Genomic DNA, 17,336 nt, shown 5'->3' on the forward strand with positions numbered 1-17,336 from the left:
ATAACATTGGTATCTTTTGCTAGCCATGCTGGCTTTGTGGGTTTTCCACCGGGCACCCAAATTTGCACAGCTGTGAAATAAAGAGTGCCTTGGCTCTGCGTGCCAGATTGGCACCGTGCAGGCTGGGTGTACGGACCCCACGTGTGGGGCTACGGACCAGCTGCGAGACATCTATACAAGCTGCACACAGCCACAGTGCTGTCAGGGTGACCCAAAAAGCAGGCGGCACGGACACACAGACAGGCAGTGCCCTGCCCCGGAGCTGCTCCCAGCTCCCACGGCTCCGACGCCCAGCCCAGCTCCCTCCACGGTCAGCACCTCCCCACTGGCGGCAGCAGATCTTGAAATTATAACCTAAAACTGCGATCCAAACAAATTGACTTGGAGCATCTATTCAAAAGGAAAAATATTTACTGATGTGTATCCAAACACAAACAGAAACTAAACCTACGAACCCCCGCTTGCAGCTCCGCAGGCAGAGGCGGCGCAGCCCAGGCACGCCGCTGTCACTGAAATGGAAACCGGGTGAAAAACTCCCGTAACGTGCCAGGGCTGCACAGGTCTGCACCCACCCAGTGCTGCTTCTCCCACGCCCTGCACCGGTCCCTGTGCTGGTTATTTCCTGCGGTCTCATTGAGAAAGGGCTTGCATGTACACAAACGTACCATTTTGGAGCAGTTCCATAGGAACCGGACTGTCTTGCTTTCCCCCAAAAGCAGCAGGAGCAAAAGCAGGCGGCGATGGCAGCGCTGCTGGGGAGCTCCCCCGCCGCCAGCAGCACTCACCGCGGGGCCAGACCCCCTCGGCGTACCCCGGGTGCAGCTGTTAAAGCGCTCCAGGCCTCCTGCTTCAAGCCTAAATCCGTGCCAACACTTCTCTACAAGCAAAAGCAAGCACCTCACTGCTATAAAGCAGGTGGGTGGATGAAATCAATAAATGAGCGCAGAGCACAAACAAGGTACCCAGCTCTCCCTACAAGGCCGCTTTTACCTGCTGTTGCCTGCGGAGCCACTTGTACATCTCCGCCCTCGCCCATGGCCTCCTGCTGCGGCCCATGCAGGAGAGCTGCCCTCCCGCTCACCGAACGCCTCCAGCAGCACGCTGCAGCCCCTCGCCGCGTCCTGCTCCCTGTGCCGAGAGGGGAGACAAAGCTGAACCAGGAGGCACGGGCAGGGTGCCCTCCGCTCCGCACTACGGACCCGGGTGCTTGTCGAGGTCACTCGTGGAGATTCAAGGCCTGGTGCTGCCAACTGCCCCGGCAGGAGGCATTCTGAGAACTACAAAGCCACTCTTGTACTCGGCAGGTTATAGATGAAGAACACTGGCTTACGGCGGGATCTTTTGCCTCCAAACAACAGCGGTGTAGAAAAGGAGCAATCACATCCCTGAGTGCAAGCTGCTGCCCCACAGCCCTCCACCCGCCTTTCCCCAGAAGGCACTTTTTCCCTGTGAGCAGGGAGGTATCAGCGTTCATAAAAATGGAAACACTAAAAGGCTGGTGGGAACCAGGAGATACACAGAGATATACAGATATACTGCAGACTGCCTTGAAACATCTGCCCGTGCACAGCCACAGCGCCCAAAGCCCCCAGTCCCCGAGCCAGGTGCTGAAGGATGATCTCAGGGCAGGGACTTTATGGAGGAGAGGCAGCCCAAAAAGCTGGCACGGCCCTGGTGCAGCAGGCGTGATGAGCAAGGAAACAGCAGCACAATAATGCAACCATCGTCCTGTAACAAAGGTGTCCAACAGAGAATCCCATTAGGCGCACATACCCACCTCATCCTGGGATGAATTGCACTTGATGGAGCACATTTTTACATCTCTGCAGCTTCTTTCAGCTCTCACACATACATCCTAGCATCACCATTCCCTACAATGTTTCCCATGGGCAATATATGCATATATTGTTCATGCTCATCATGTATATAGTACCAATTTCTGCAAGCAGGGACAAGAATTAAATCAACTCTTTTAAACAGAAAAGAGGTTTAAGAAAACCTGCTCTCATTTTAGGGCTTGATGATCAATGCTATGGGAACAGATAGCTTGTGCATGTAATTATGGCAGTCATAAACATAACTGCACCGACCGCAGATGGAAATAAGCTCATCAGCCTAATTGGGCATCCCCGCAGACCGCCAGGGGCTGGCCGGGGCGTGCGAGCCACCGGAGCACTCAGGGCCTTGCAGCAGCCCCACAGAGCTGCCGGATGCTCGCGTACACCCCGCACACCCCGCGGGGCGCAGCGCCCCGGCCCGGGACAGGTTCAGTTTCAGTTACACAGGTACAGACACAAAGTGACCCCACCTGAAGCCCTTGGTGTGATTTGTGCAGGAGCTGCTTCCAGGCCTTGGAACAAACCTACTGCCTGCTGCCAGCACAACCCAGGCGTTCAGCCCTGCTAAAGGCAAGGGCTTGCCCCAGGGCCAAGCACAACGTCCAACACCAGAACTGTTGCCCCAGTGCTGACTCAGGGCCAAGGAATCTTCCCTCTGTTCCACTGTTTTCCCCGGTTTGTACATTACACCCACACCCGTACAGCTTTTCACTGGCAACATCAGTTTTCCTGATTAGTTTGCTCTGAACTTTATGTCCAAACGAGTGATAAAATAACTTTACACTATCACTACTACCCTGTAAGAGAAGAATTTATGTACACAGATATGAATTATAGGTTATTTATATCATTCGATTTAAAATCTCACCAGTAAACCAAGTCTAGAGAGTGCTGGGGATGGGCAAGCAGGGGGCACACACGGCTCCCCCCTGCCGGGGGGGAGCCTGGAGGTGCCGCAGCAGCGGTTTGGTGGGATGAAGGCAGGGGCAGCGCCCACCCGGGGCGCTGGGCTTTGCTGCTCCCACGGGTGTCTGCAGCAGCACCGTGGCACCAGGTCTGCGCTTCCCAAAACCCGACCTCGGTGCTCACCTGGCACAGCGCTTGCAGGGCACGGGGACCCCAGAGGCCAGTGCAGGCTGCGCATCCTGGCCTCGCTCCTGGCTGAGAGCTGGGATGTCGGATAGCGGGAGCCAAGGAGGGAACCGAAGGGCTGAACGGCGTGGTATGCATGCAAAAAACATGTAAGAAATTTAAGAGACCTTATCACAAGTCTGCTGAGATCCTCAAAGACTTTATAAGCATAAGGTCTACTGCGATGCCTGTGGCCTTTCTACAATAACAGCTTACAGGCATTGATTTTTTTTTAGATCCATTTGTCCTGAACACTTGCTAGGGTTATAAATGCAAATAAAAACAGAAAGAAACGGAAAAACATTTCCCCGGCTGTTAACCAGAGGACATGTTCACCTTGATGGTATCGACCTGGACTGCCCGGCACGCCATCTGTGGAGCGAGAGAACCGCGCGTCCCAGCCTCTCCCTGGTGGCCCAGGGCAGCCCCAGCCCCGCAGCACCCATGCAGCCGCCCCCAGCCCCACCGCGGGGCCCCAGCCCCCCAAACACCCTGCCCCAGCCGGCACATTTAAAACGTGGGTGGCAAAGCGACCTGCACCGGGAGCATGCGGGTCCCCAGGCAGTGCCGCAGAAGGAAGCTTCGCTTCCACCCCAGACCATCGCCAGCCTCAGCCCCAGCCCCCAGGCTGCCCCCCGGAGCCTCCTGACCCGCCGCAGGAGCGGATGCCCGGCCGGCAGCCCTGCTGACACAGGGATGCAGGCGGCTTCTCGCCGCTCCCCTGAACGCCACACATTTACATGAGATCTCTCCTGCAGCCTGGCATTTGAAGAATCCTCTTCAACACCTTCATTAATTTTCTGTGCAGTTCTCAGCAAACTGCCTGGCTTGCCTTTGCTTCTCGTTTGCCTCTGCATAATTTCCTCCACCAACACATCTTTAATTACGAATTCTGTGTTGATGATTCACGGATGCACCTTCCAGCTCCAGACACTTTCCCTTCAGTTCAAACGAAAACCTCACCTCCCTCCATCCCCGCGGAGGTCAGCGCCTCAGGGCCAGCTGAGAACTGAACTTGTCCTCTCGCTGCGTTCACCATGCACTTTTCCCCATCGTCGTAGTCACCATCACGATCATACTTGCGTTCTCGCTCTGGGATCTTCATCTTCTTGGGTATCCCTGCGGCCCCCCACCCCGGCTATATCTATGCCTTGCCAGTCCTTTATCCCGGTAATGGAAGAGGAAATCTCATCTGTTTCCATGCAAGCAAAATTCTCCTCCCCGTAACTGCAGGACTTTCTGGCTATTTTACCGTCCTACTGTTCTGACAGGGCCCTGGGGGAGGTGACACCCCCAGGTGTCACTTGCTGTGCCACCCTGCAAGCCCTGTCTCCAGGAACATAAGCTGCTGCCTGACCTCGCTCCTCCTGCCTGTGACAGAGTTTGTGGCTCAGAGCCACAGCGCATGGAGGGGTGACCCCATGGAGAGCCGGGGAGCAGCCTCTCGTCCTGACACCTGCGGGCAGGGACCGATTTGGGAAGCCAGCTCCGCAGCCCACATTTATCCCTATGAACACCCAGCCTGCCAGCCTTCAGTAGTTTTGCTCTGGGGACCATCAGCCAAGTTATCTGCTAATTCTGGCTGTCACTATTCATAGGAAGCAACAAAGAGAATGGCAGGCTGTAAGATAACTCACTTAGGACTCATCAAAAATTGGGGGGGGTTGTCTTCGCATTTATCCCATGCAAGTAAAAGGAAAACTAAGCTTTGGCACCTTTAGCATTCAGAGGCCAGCATCCAAAGAAAAGGATGTTCTTCGTGCAGCACAGAAATCTGACACAGAATGAAAGGAGACGTCAAAAAACAAAGAGGAGATCATACGCTGCACTGGGTGGCCAAGGAGAGGGGGAAGGAGAAGGAAAGCAAAATGAGAATTGCAAAAGGGATTCACAAATGGCATCGGTTTCTGTTTCTTAAAAAAAAAAAAAAAAGGAAAGAAAATCATTTTTAAGACTGAATGTTTTGGGGCTTTGTGCCGTAAACATGCTCACAGATGTGCCAGGTGCCTTTTCTCTGCTGTCCCCGCTCATTAGGAAGGCTGCAGCTCCCTGGGACCAGCAGTGCCGCAAGCAAGTGATGGGAGAACATACTGCCTGGTGCACCGGGTTCACCTTTTCCAAGATGGAAACAGTCATGGAAATTTTGATTGTTAGGGTGAGAAAATTGTTAATGATGTGTTGATGAACATGAAGTTAATTTTCCAATACATTTCCTACAAACTGTTTCTTTAGGACTTTTCCCCAGAGCCCAGAAAGCAGCTTTAAAGAGCTCCTGTTAGATATTGGCTACTGCTCTGGGCCCAGTAAAGGTGTGTTTGGGCCGTCTTTCCGGGGCAGCTGGAGTGGGCTGGGTGATCTCTGTCTGGGAGATGCCTTTCCTGTCCCGGGACGAAGGCGGGCTGGAGGCTGGGGGTCAGATCCAAGGCCCGTAGCAGAGCAGAGGGGCTGTGAGCAGCCCTGCTCCCTGGGATGAGCTCCGAAAACAAGACCCACCCCGAGAGGTGACCGCTCCTGGGACCTGTCTGTGACCTCCCAACACCAACAAAACGCATCTCCAGTACTGAACCAGAACATGGGGATCTGAGCTGGGAGAAGAACAAGGTTAAGGGATGGGCTCAGGATAAAGCAGATGCTTTCCACACAGATGTGAGCACAGCAGAGGACAGGCACTTCCACATTCCTGATTTTTTCTGAATGGGAAAGCACCAACTTAGCCATGAAACCCACGGATAAATGGCTCAAAAATAATATCATTTTTCCAGCATAATTTGTACTGCGTGCTGCAGCTCACATGTATTATGCTGAGGGATTGCCAATTCCCCGATTTTCCAGGCTCCGTAAGCCCACAACAAAGAGCACACGTCAGGGATTTCAGCGCCCGCGGTCAGCAGCAGAAGCTCTTCCCCCTCGGCTCAGAAGAACCCCGCTCTGCCTTTTTGCCACCCATCACCGGCTCCCCACCACGCAGCCACGAGGCACCGGGGATGGGCGCACGGCCCCCGGGGGCCCCCGGGGGGAGGGTGCCGGGGCCAGGGCACAAGGCAGACGGCGTGCACCACGATGACGATGATGATGATGATGACGGTGACACCTGCAGTGCCCGTGCCCCTCTGCGTGGAGGTGCGGGGCTGCGGGCCCCTGTGAAGCCCGCCCAGCCCCGCTGCCCGTCCTCCCCCAGCCCCACACCCAAACGGGGCATCGCAGTGTGGTTCCACACGAGAGAAACAAGGATTCCTCTCTGAACACTGATTTCACCCCCCTCCGTTGAGGCACCCACCCACCTGCACACGAACAGTGACAGAAGAAGGTTTTTATCCGATTTTCAGTTTTTCCCAACAAAAAGTAACCCCAATGCAGGACGGGGCAGAGATGAGTAACAGAGGAATAGCACGACCCGAAGGGCTTCCCGTTCTTTCCTTTCAAACACAGATACCAGCTACAGCACATTTTGTCCTCGTGTGTCACTCAGAATTATTTGGGCATGACGTTTATTCCCACGCAACACAAACAGTGCATGGAGGAGTGGGGGAACAGCGACATTTGTTTTTCTACTTTGGATTCAATTTCGCTTATAAGACGGTCCAATATCACGATCCTGTTGTTTTTTTTTTTTTCTTTTAAATAATCGTAGTTAAGACATGAAAAAAACCACTTTTTCCCTTACAATTAAAATTCACTGATGATCCACTCAGCAGTTAAACTGCTTGGTTTTGCTCATCATCATCAAGAAGTATTTGACTGATAGAGCTGAGTTTAAAAGCCCTGATTAGCACATGAAATAACATAAAAGAGCCAAAGAAAAGCAGAGCTTCAGATCTCTCAAATACAAACACCCCAAATAAATAAACCCTGGGTGTTGGCAAAGCTTGTTTGTGGGGTATTCAACTCAAGAGAAGAATCCCCCCCCAAAAATGGGGGGTGCAGGGATAAGCTTCCAAGTGCCAGCAGTACACCAGCCACTAATGAAAATGGACCTGACAAATTCAGGTGGGAGCAATCCTGTGCTGACTTCTCTCCCAGTGAAAGCTCAGCCCAAGGGGAAGCAGCTAAATAAATTCAGGGGGCAGCGACGGAAAAGCACCTTTTGCTCCTCTCAAGTCTTTCTGAAGGATCTTAATAAGCACAGCAGAGCAAAAGAAAAAAAAACGACCTCATTCAGTTTTAAAGATATTTAAAGCATGTTGTTCCTAATGGATTATCATACTTTAAAATAAAACCAGCTCCGACGTATTCAGCTGAGCTGCATCCCATAACACCAGGCACTTTTAGAGCTGGCCTTAGAGTACTCCCATTAAAACTCCATCAAATCATTACCATCAATTTGGCTGGGGGCAGGGTTTTAACCTCAGAGTGCATAATTTGGGGGAGAATTCAGAAATCTAGATATAGCTTCTTACTTACTAAGGGTAAGTTATTCATGCGTTCTGCTGTCTCCCACTCCCAGATCTATTTCTGGGATATTCAAGAGTCTGAGTGTCCGTGGGCTGGGTTCGAGACCTCTGCCCTTGCTCCCCATGTGCACATTTGTGTTGGTGACATCTGGGTCCAAACTGGATGCGAGGAGGACTTGATGCCCTCTGGGACACCATTATAGCTTCCAGCCAGGCTTTGTCATTCCACCAGTCCCGATCTGTACCAGGTGCCCGCACCAAGTGAGCCCGGCCCTGTGCATCCCTGCGGGCCCCTCGCAGGGACAGGGTGGCGGGCACGGGGCTGCAGTGGCAATGACATGCCCAGCCCCCCCGGCACCCCCAAACACCACGCTGCCCCATCCAGAGCTGCCTCCGCGGCCCTGGTTCTGCAGAGATATACAACAGGGTCCCATTTTAATTTCATCCTGTGGATCAAATAATTGTTTGGATTTTAATATTGAGTCTACGTTTCAGTGATTTGCATTTAAATGTGTTGTCAGAGAACTTCCAGAAATCTTTAATAAGAAGAACGATTTGCATTTTAATGTGCACTTAAAGAATTTCAAGAAATCTTTTCATGTGAATTGTGTTATCTGAGCAATGCTTACATTTGAGGGGAATGAGAGCTGCCAGTTTGCTAAGTCAAAGTCAAAACTACTTTTTGGAGCTAGATGAGATTTGCTGGACTTTGCTTGAAAGAGCCTCACTGAAGACGAGGCTAGCAGGGAAAGCCGGGAGCTGGGCAGGCAGTGGTGAGACGTGGGATGGCGCAGGGGAGGCTGCGGAGCCCAGCCTGTGCTGCTCGTACCTCCCATCCCGTCCTGTCCCATCCCATCCCATCCCATCCCATCCCATCCCATCCCATCCCCCATCCCGTCCCATCCCCCCATCCCATCCCGTCCCATCCCATCCCGTCCCATCCCATCCCATCCCATCCCATCCCATCCCGTCCCGTCCCGTCCCGTCCCATCCTCTGCACCCTGGGCCGGGGGAGCAGGACAGCAGCACGTCTTCTTGCATCCATCAGCACCAGCAGCACAGCTTGAAAAGCCAGGGAAAGAGTTTGCTTTTCTGATCATCAGTCTGAGCTCACTCTTAAGTATAAAAACCCCTCCAAGCTGATGTTGAAACAAGCTCTTTCTTCTTCTTGCAATAGCAGCAAAGAAACCACAGCTTTGATTAGATTTTCTTATTGAAAAAATAAATTTGTACATGGCTCTGGACTACCTTAACAGAAAGTCAAATTTCTACTCTGTTCAGACTCATTATGTTCTTACTTAAGCACTGTCGCTTATTTCCTCCACTGAAATTTCATCCACCGAAATTTAAGAGTTACATGAAGTTAACTCGCACTTCTAGGTTATGAGAACACAGACAGCAGATCTAGTCCCTACCACAACACTGCAATTGAGCTTACATTTAGAGCAGACGAGCCCCGATCGCACGTACAACACGTGAAGCCCTGGGGCAGCCCGGCCTGGCCCCGCAGCCCGCCTGCCCCCTGCGCGCCCCCACCGAGCCGCGGGGCTGCCCCGCGCGGCGGCCGGCCGGGCTCCCCGGGCCGCAGCCACGGCACAGAGAACACACGGAGCTACCAGTGGCAATAGAGCCTGATTTCAATAAAAAGATGAAAACAGACTCATTACTAGCAGCAGGTGGAGGGCCTCAAACGCTTGTGGATGACTGTGTCCAGAGAAGGGCTCCGAAGCTGGTGAAGGGCCTGGAGCACAAGTCCTGTGAGGAGCGGCTGAGGGAACGGGGGGGTTTGGGCTGGGGAAGAGGAGGCTCAGGGCAGAGCTCGCTGCTCTCTGCAATGAGCAGAGGTCAGCCTCTCCTCGCAGATAACCAGCGATAGGACTAGAGGGAATGGCCTCAAGTTGTGCCAGGGGAGGTTCAGGTGGGAAATGAGGAGACATTTCTGCTCAGAAAGAGCAGTCAGGCGTTGGGACGGGTTGCCCAGGGAGGTGGTGGAGTCACCGTCCCTGGGGGTGTTCAAGGAGAGGTTGGATGTGGTGCTTGGGGACAGTGTTTAGTGGGTGATGTAGGTGGTAGGGGGACGGTTGGACCAGATGATCTTGGAGGGCTTTTCCAACCTCAATGTGGTTAAAGTCGGCTCTTTCTAGGTACCCGGAGTAACTTGCAACTAAGACAACGCCGGTGGAATGCAGGAACACTGTCCTGGTACTAAACAAATGCAAGGCTGAGGCATTTATCAAAAATAAATGACTTTAGGAAAACAAGATGCTTATTTTTAGAAGACGACTCGCTGCCGACAATGTTCCAATCAGTTCACACAACTTCACCGGCTCCCAGTGACTCACGCCGCTTTTGCCCTCTCCAGGGGATGCCAGCACACACCCGTGAGAGCCGCTCACTGCGCACCACTGCTGGCCCCCTGCACTGCAACCGCTGCGAATGCAGACTTCTTTTGTGCTGAAAGACAAACTAAAGAGCTCAGGTTCAGCCCTTTGGCTGTCCTCTCCCAGCCTGAGGTTTGCTAAAACATGGAACATTCTTATCCTATGCACGACAGAGAGATTTGTAAGCCAAATATATACACGTGTGTGTGTACTGCTTTCGAACAAGCGTGCTTTCCCAGCAGAGCTTGCAGCCCACAGCCCTGCAAACCTGCAGATATTTTACAGTGCAATCAAAAGTTTAAAAAAACTTCAATTAGCCAAGTGCAGACATATGCAAAGAGACAGCACATAATTAGTGAAAAGCAAACTAGATAGTTTGGAACTTAAATGATCTAACACATAATTGGTACATAAGTAAGAATATTTGTTTGTTTATTCTACATGGGGTCACCTACTGCTTCCACCGAACAAAGCTGTCAGTGGTTTTAAAAGGAGTAGGCTTCTGTTTCTTCAGCCAATTATTTTCTCACCAGAGATCAGAGCATCAATAAAAATGAACAAATAAACCAGTTTTTGATCAGCTGAAATATTGGTTATGTGGGATTTTTATCATCTTCTTTATTGCAATAAACATAAACAAAGAATCGCATATGTACCAACACTGCCAACTCTTGTAATTTTTCTTAGCACTTTGTGACAGCTGATGTTTATGCTCATCCACCTGTCTAGAGATAGGGTAGTTGTCGGTTTGGAGGATTCAGGATTTATTTTTAAGAACAAGTGTTGACCCTGGGGTTGCAGAAAACACCTGTGAGCTTCCATCTGGGGGCTAGGTTACTAGTAAGGGCTCTTTAATCATGGCAAAGACAATACAGCTGCTTCACGAGGCACCTGTTTTATAAGCACAGGCTCCGAGGGCTCTGGCTTTTTGGAGGAGGTCAGCTAGCAGGAGGAAGTGTTGCCCGCTCAGCTAGCAGGAGGAAGCTGTTGTCCCTGGTGATGGAGGTCCTCTGCTTGCTCTTGTAAGTAAGTTCCATGGGGTATCAAATGAAAGCGGCTGTTCTGTGTCCTTTCAAAGATCCATCTAACTTGTTTCTGTATTTCCTATTATCAGTAACCACTGATGCACCAGAGAAAGTGCATGGGGTGGTCTTTAATGCTTGATGGTAACTTGTTAAGGAGAAAGCAGGGAGCCAACGCAGGGTCTGTGTTATTCTGCACTGAAGTAATGGCTCTAAGCACAGGGAAACCCTTCTTCTCCTCTCCTTTGTAGAAGCTAGCTCTGTATTTCTGGTAAGCTTGTAAGATATAAGCGAGTACAGACCTTGTTTGGCACTTCTGAGACTGTCACGAGCACAGATAGTGTAGTGCTGCCCTGGGCCTGAGCCCAAAGCCTCCCGGGGGGGTGAGCAGCACCACAGCCGCTGCCCTGGGCACCCTCCTGCCTGTCCCTGCGGCTGCCTCAGCCCTTGCCTGTGTGGCTGTGGCAGCAAGCGCTGGGCTCTGGGTCAGGAGTGCAAGAAAAGCTCTGAGTGCTCCCAGGGTCTGCAATGCACACAAAATAAAGCTTCAGGTATTCAGGCTAAAAATAATTGAAGGACACTGAAATGCAGTTAAACTCTCAATTTCCCAGTACTAGTGAATGGACACAGCAACCTCTCTGACTCTAAAACTATTAAGAGATTTCTGTGCTCTTACTGAGGGCCTTGAGATTAGTAGATGCCAGCAGCTGCTGAGCAAGGATCAGTCAGGTGGAAGCGGCTTCCTTTGGGAGCATACGGGATGTGTTCCTGCCCTACAGAAGGGCGTTGCTTTGTACAAGGCTGGATCCAGGTGGACGTGGTCAGGACAGTTCAGTAAGGGTGTGAATGCTGTACATCCAAACAGCTCCTGGCAAGCTGTGTCTTTGTGCATTTGTCAAAGCTGACGTGTCCTTCAGAAGTGGCTGTGTCACTGTACGCCAAGTCAGTGCTGAACACGATGGAGCATACGATGACAGGCAAAAATATGGATGAGTACTCTGACATACATACAGGCATCTCCTGGTTTGCATTTTCAGCTAGGAGTACAGGAAAATGCTTCAGATTAAAAATGCAATGTCTGGAAAGGTCTATAGCCTCCAGGCTACCTCCTCTCAGCCCTGGAGGTGATGAACTGGCTTCCCCAGAGCCCCACAGGGAAAGGGAGAGAGATGAGCGGCAGGGCTCAGGCACCTGCCCTTCCTGCACTGTCTCCTGCCTCGGTCCCACAGCTCCCCAGGAGGAAAGGACACAGAAGGGAACAGCCTTTCTGGAAAGGCTGTTGAAATATCCCTGACTTCAGTCATGCATATTTATGAATTTGGACTTAGGGTATCGCAGCCGGAAAATTGATAACAATGTTCTAGCAATGAACACTGTTTACATAAACAGTTAGAAACACAAATGATCAAATATCCAATAACCTTATGCAAAGCAGTTTTAAAGGAAATATTTTTTCCTAACAAAACATTTTTTAAGGTTTAACTTAATCTGTTCTCTTCAGTTACTTCATCTCTTGGGAATAAGCACATTAAAACAATGACAATCTGAACAAGCAAGAAAAGGCATTATAGTGTCATTATCAATACAAACCAATTTAAAATGCTTCCCATATTTAGAGGAGGGCTACAGCGTGATTGCAAACAAAACCTCTGATCACTTTTTCAAACAATGCTTAATCTGTTCTATAGCCATGGCTCTGTAGAAGCTGCATCTGCAAACAAAAATTACAGTATGTAACTAAACTTGTCACCACAGCTGAACAAATACATTCTAGGTAATATTTTACTTATTTCACTGTTTTGGAATATATTCAAAGCCAGGACACAACTTTCAAATGTCTTAATCACTGGTTCTTTTTCTGGGTTCCTCCATGCAGCATTTCCCTGTGCCAATTGCTCATGAGCAGCACAGGATGGAAGCACAGCCCTGGAAGACCATAATTCAGACTGATGAAATCCAGGTGCAGCAAAATCCTTCTCCCCGAGGCGATGGTTTGTTATACAAAGCAGTATAGTGGACACCCAGAATATGATACCTGAATTCAGTTGTGGGATGTCTCCTGTTTGTTTTTTAATTCATGGCTATAGAGTGTAAGCAGTTGTGCTGACACGGATCTCAGGGAGCAGTTTGATTTTTGAGCCCTCGAGATGTAGGTGGAGTGGAGCATGGGAAGATCTGCGTGTGGATTGCTCACTGCTTGTCCTAGGCTTGAAGAATAAATGTGCCAGGAGCATCTGTGTTAGGGGTGGACTGTTGGACATGCTCGGTTTTGTAGCCTGAGCACTGCCATTGCCTATGGGGCCCCTGCCAAGCAGCAGTCAGGGTCAAGTGATGGCTTTTCCCCCAGACAGAAGGACCCTAAATACAGAGGCAGGAGCCTCAGTGGCCCGAGGGAAAGCTAGGAGATGGCTCCTGCCTGTGAAATGAGCGCTGCAAGGAGCACATGAAGCTGCCTGGCAGCTTCACGAAGAGCAGGTCTCTGCAGTGTGAAAAGGAAACAGTGTGAGGAGGCTCCTGGGGGTCTGGGGCTGTGGCTGCCAGCACCAGCTGGGACCACGCAGCTCCCAAAGGGCCGCATCCTGCTGCAAGACCTGAGCCAAAGCCAGGCTTGGTGGGAAGGGGGAGGCATCCTTCACATCCCACAGCAGTTTGGTCTCTGAAGGCAATGTTTCAAATGTGATGTGAAGAGCAAGATGTTAACAGTCCCGAGCTCCTTAATCTCCCCACTCAGAAGCAGCAACACAAACTTTCAAACATTTCCCCTTCTGGGGGAGAAGGTGGCCAGGTGTGTCACTGCACGGTGTCCTCACTCTGCCGCTGGCCCTCTCCAGACCCCGTAACAAGGGGAAAAACATGCTGGCTACAGTAAGGAAGCAGCTGTGAGGCTGCAGTGATGTCAAGTTGCTCTCATATACAGTCTTGTAATGGTTTTTCATGAAATATTCATAACTCATCCCATCCCCATTAGTACTTCAGCACCTGCCGGAGCTGTGGAGCAGGAGTGGTGCCGTATGCCCTTGCCTGCTCTAACGGTGCTGCACAGCCGCTCCTCCCCAGTGCTCCCAGAAAACACAAATTAGCTTAAACACCCCTGGCTACTGTGCAGGCTGCTCAGTCAATGTCATCTTAACCGGGATAATTATGGAAAATACTAATTATCAGTAATGGGTGGGAGGTTATGATTTTTTTGTGCTCTGGGAGATCCCCGAGAGCCCTCTGCACGTCAGCATGGCTGCCCTGCAGGGATGAGCCTGGGCACTTGCCCCTGCAGCACCCCGGGAGCAGGACGAAGGGGAAGGGACCCCACACCCTGGGCACCGCCACTGCCTTTTGGGATGGGAACAGCATCTTCTGAACACTGTGGGCCCTAACGAGTGCCTGGGGCTTGTTTGCATGCAAGAGGAATGAGCAATGGCAGCAGGCATGAGGGAGGATAAATGAACCTGATTATACCTACACCTGCAACTATCGTCTTTGCCCTTATGCCATATGTTTGCGTTGTCTTTTCGTGGAAACCTTCTCTGCAGCTGTTATTGCCAGGATGTAAATGTGAAATGCATCAAGGACAGGTAATAGACCAAGATTTATTTTTGCTGGTCCAGTCACTTGGCCACAGCCAGACCTCAGAAATGCATTCTCTTGTTAGCAGTAAGCCTGCAGATGTTTGCTCACCGAGTTAACCCTTGGGATGTGTTGCTTTCCTCAGCTGAGAGATCTCACCTGCCTGCAGCTCATTTCAAAACCAGGAGGTGCTGGGACTCTCCTGCTTTGTGGATTGGGCTCTACATGAAACTCCAACACCACAGACCAGTGCCAACTTCCCAGTGACCAGTCTGAGGACAGGGCATGGGTTAGACAGGGCAGTTGAAGCTGTCCCCAGCTCAAAAGTCAGCCAGAGCAACAGCTTTGTTTCATGCTGGGGATGATGAGAATACTGCACAAATGATCCCGAGGAGGGAAGAGGCTGAGGAATAGTAAGCTGGGGTGGGAAGAGGAATGTAAACATGGACTCTGTCAGGAGAGCATTTGGGGGCTGAGAAGACCCTGTGCAGCAGAGCCTCTGCCCCGCTCCTCGTTGCCATCCCACAGCTGGCACCCGTGCCTGCCTGTGGGGACCAGGCGGCAGCACGATGCCCTGAGCCCGACAGGAAAGGGTCAGGCAGGAGGGAGCTGTCAGCAGCGCACAACAAACCCCCGCTGAGCAGGGAAATCAGGGAGCTGTGTCAAACCTCGCCCTGCTGAGAATGTGCTGCCAGCATTGGTCCCCAGCAGACGTGAAGCCAAAGCAGAATAAAGGCTGGCACACCGGGGGCTGGCCTTCAACATGTGCAGAAGCCCTTCTCTGGATTATGGGACACGAGGCCAGAGAAATTGTATGGAAAATGCACACAGGTGCTTCATGCAAAGCACTGATATCTTTGCATGAAAATCAGTGCTGCGTGGTAGGTGTAAAGTGGTTTGCTGAGGGGCAGAGGCTGAGCGGAGCCAGGGCACCGGCTGTGCTCGGAGCCACGCTCCTTCCCCTTCCCGCGGGTCGCAGGGAGCGCAGCACCAGGCCCAGGGGGAATCAGAAGGGCCACTGGGAAGGAAACGGCCAGTACACAGAAAGAGGAGTTTCAGGCAGAAGTAGATGTTTTTGATCTAAAGTTACAAGGAAAAGAGATGAGAACATGGGCACGTGTGCATGCACACACAGAAAAGAAAAAAATGACAAGGAGAGCAATAATAATAGCCTAAAGTAATTTGTTCTTAACCTGTTAAAAATAAAAATAGCTAGCGAACAAGTTCACTATGTGGACCATCTGCATTTCATAAGCATAAGTTAAAATCCTGACACCATCTGTTCAGTTGGAATTTTAATACTGTACCAATATGCCAAACCACAATTACGTTAGCAAGGACAGCAGCCTCCTCATTTACCAACAACTCGCTGCCATGCTTTAATGAGACAGGGGACCTAAAAGCAGCCAACTGGGAGCAAAACGAAATGGGTTGCTTGCTGCTGCCCCTGGCACGGGGTGGGCAGGCACGGGTGGGCGGTGGGACCCGGGGAGCCGCCCTCGCAGCCGCAGCGTAACCAGGTGATTTGGGCAGGAATTGAAGGCTAAAAAGCAAACAGAAAAAAGCCTCTGGATTCTCACGGAATGTAATTTGTTCGCAGTGCCAGCAGTGCATTTGCCATCCTGCGGAGCTTGCTGCCTCGGTGAAGCCCTTCCAGGGGAGAGATCCATCACCGCCCTGAGAGGGTCCAAGCCAGCCGGCGCCGCGCAGCGCTGCTCGTCGTGGCTCGGAGCTCGCTACCTGCCAGGCATCCGCCGCAGCCACCTCTCGTACCTGTGTCTGCCCCTGTGATGCACCAAAGGGATCCCAGCAAGACCCAGATCGGCTGGCACTGCGAATGCAGGTTGAGTTTGAATTTGATGGCAAATGTACATTTTGTGAAGTGTCTAAAAAAAACCTTCTTTTGACAAATGAGCCAAGCAAGATTTACACCATCTTTTAACTAATTAGTCCTAGGGAGGCTGGTGAAAGCCTTTGCATAATTTTTATTGGTTCTAGTGGGGAAAAAATCCACTGAAAAGTGGAAATTAATATAGTATCTGTCAAGCCTTCTTCAGTGATTTTTTTTTTTGCTTAGCAGTATTCTATAGTTACAAGCCATACATCATGTTCTGTACGTCCTAGGATCAATTTCTTCAAGCAAGAGAACTGGAAATGTGTTCCTTTTCCACTCTAAATGATGTAAAATGAAAGAAACTGAGGCAGGAGAGGGAAGGAAGGCAAAATACTGACAAGTGAATAAATCTTAAAGACATAACACGCAAACATTTTTTCCTGATCAATGGCACTATATAAGCATGTTCATGAAATTTAATTAAGTTCTGTGCCTCAAAGAAATCCATGTGCAATAGTTCAGTGTAATTATTTATTTACTGTCTGACATGTAGCTTTTAGCTTTCATCCAGAAAACGATCGGTTTCCGCTGCATTTTCGTGAGCAGGTGCGCAGCAAGGAGGCAGCAACTCAAATGGTTTGAGGGAAGGCTTCCTCTCCTCTCCTCTCCCAGCCTGCAAGTCGACTGCCTGCTCACGAAGAAAACCTACGGCCGTGTTTAGGTGTGCTTCGAGTACGATGTGGTTTGTATCGAAGCCACCAGCACAGGTTTCTACATGTGGACTCCTGCAGCTTTAGGCCCCGGGCTGTGCCAGCATGAAGCACCATGCGCAGCCCCTGCTCCCTTCCCTGTGGCGCTCAGCCCGCAGGGGGACGTTCCCTGCTCGCAGAGGACCAGGACGCATCCTGCACCGCATCCTACAGCGGGAGCCCCCGGGGATGTGCAGGCGCTGCCACCGGCCGCATGCGGCAGCCCAGGAGGCAGCCGACCTCTCGGCACATCGCGCAGACAGGTGGGTGAGCTGACCCCATCCAGCCACTGCTTCGTGCCCTTCTGCCCCATTCCCCCAGGCAAGTTTCACTATTTTCCTTGAAGGCTGAGATTTTCAGAATCTGAAGAGATATGGATGTCACGTTTCTCGAGACAAAGCAGATGACTTTTTTTATCTTGTTTTTATC

At 51.1% G+C, this 17,336-nt stretch overlaps 1 protein-coding gene and 1 long non-coding RNA gene across 3 annotated transcripts in view; one reads left to right on the forward strand and one right to left on the reverse strand.

The window, feature by feature from the left end:
- Nucleotides 1-17,336, reverse strand: part of KCTD16 (potassium channel tetramerization domain containing 16) — a 60,462-nt gene that overhangs the window by 30,165 nt on the left and 12,961 nt on the right. The window lies entirely within an intron of this gene.
- Nucleotides 10,674-16,931, forward strand: LOC106032735 (uncharacterized). The gene is made up of 3 exons (XR_001205015.3): nt 10,674-10,763; nt 15,925-16,167; nt 16,765-16,931. It is a non-coding gene; the product is annotated as an uncharacterized lncRNA (long non-coding RNA).

The sequence above is a fragment of the Anser cygnoides genome, chromosome 14 (genome assembly GCF_040182565.1).
Source record: "Anser cygnoides isolate HZ-2024a breed goose chromosome 14, Taihu_goose_T2T_genome, whole genome shotgun sequence".
NCBI classification, from domain to species: domain Eukaryota; kingdom Metazoa; phylum Chordata; class Aves; order Anseriformes; family Anatidae; genus Anser; species Anser cygnoides.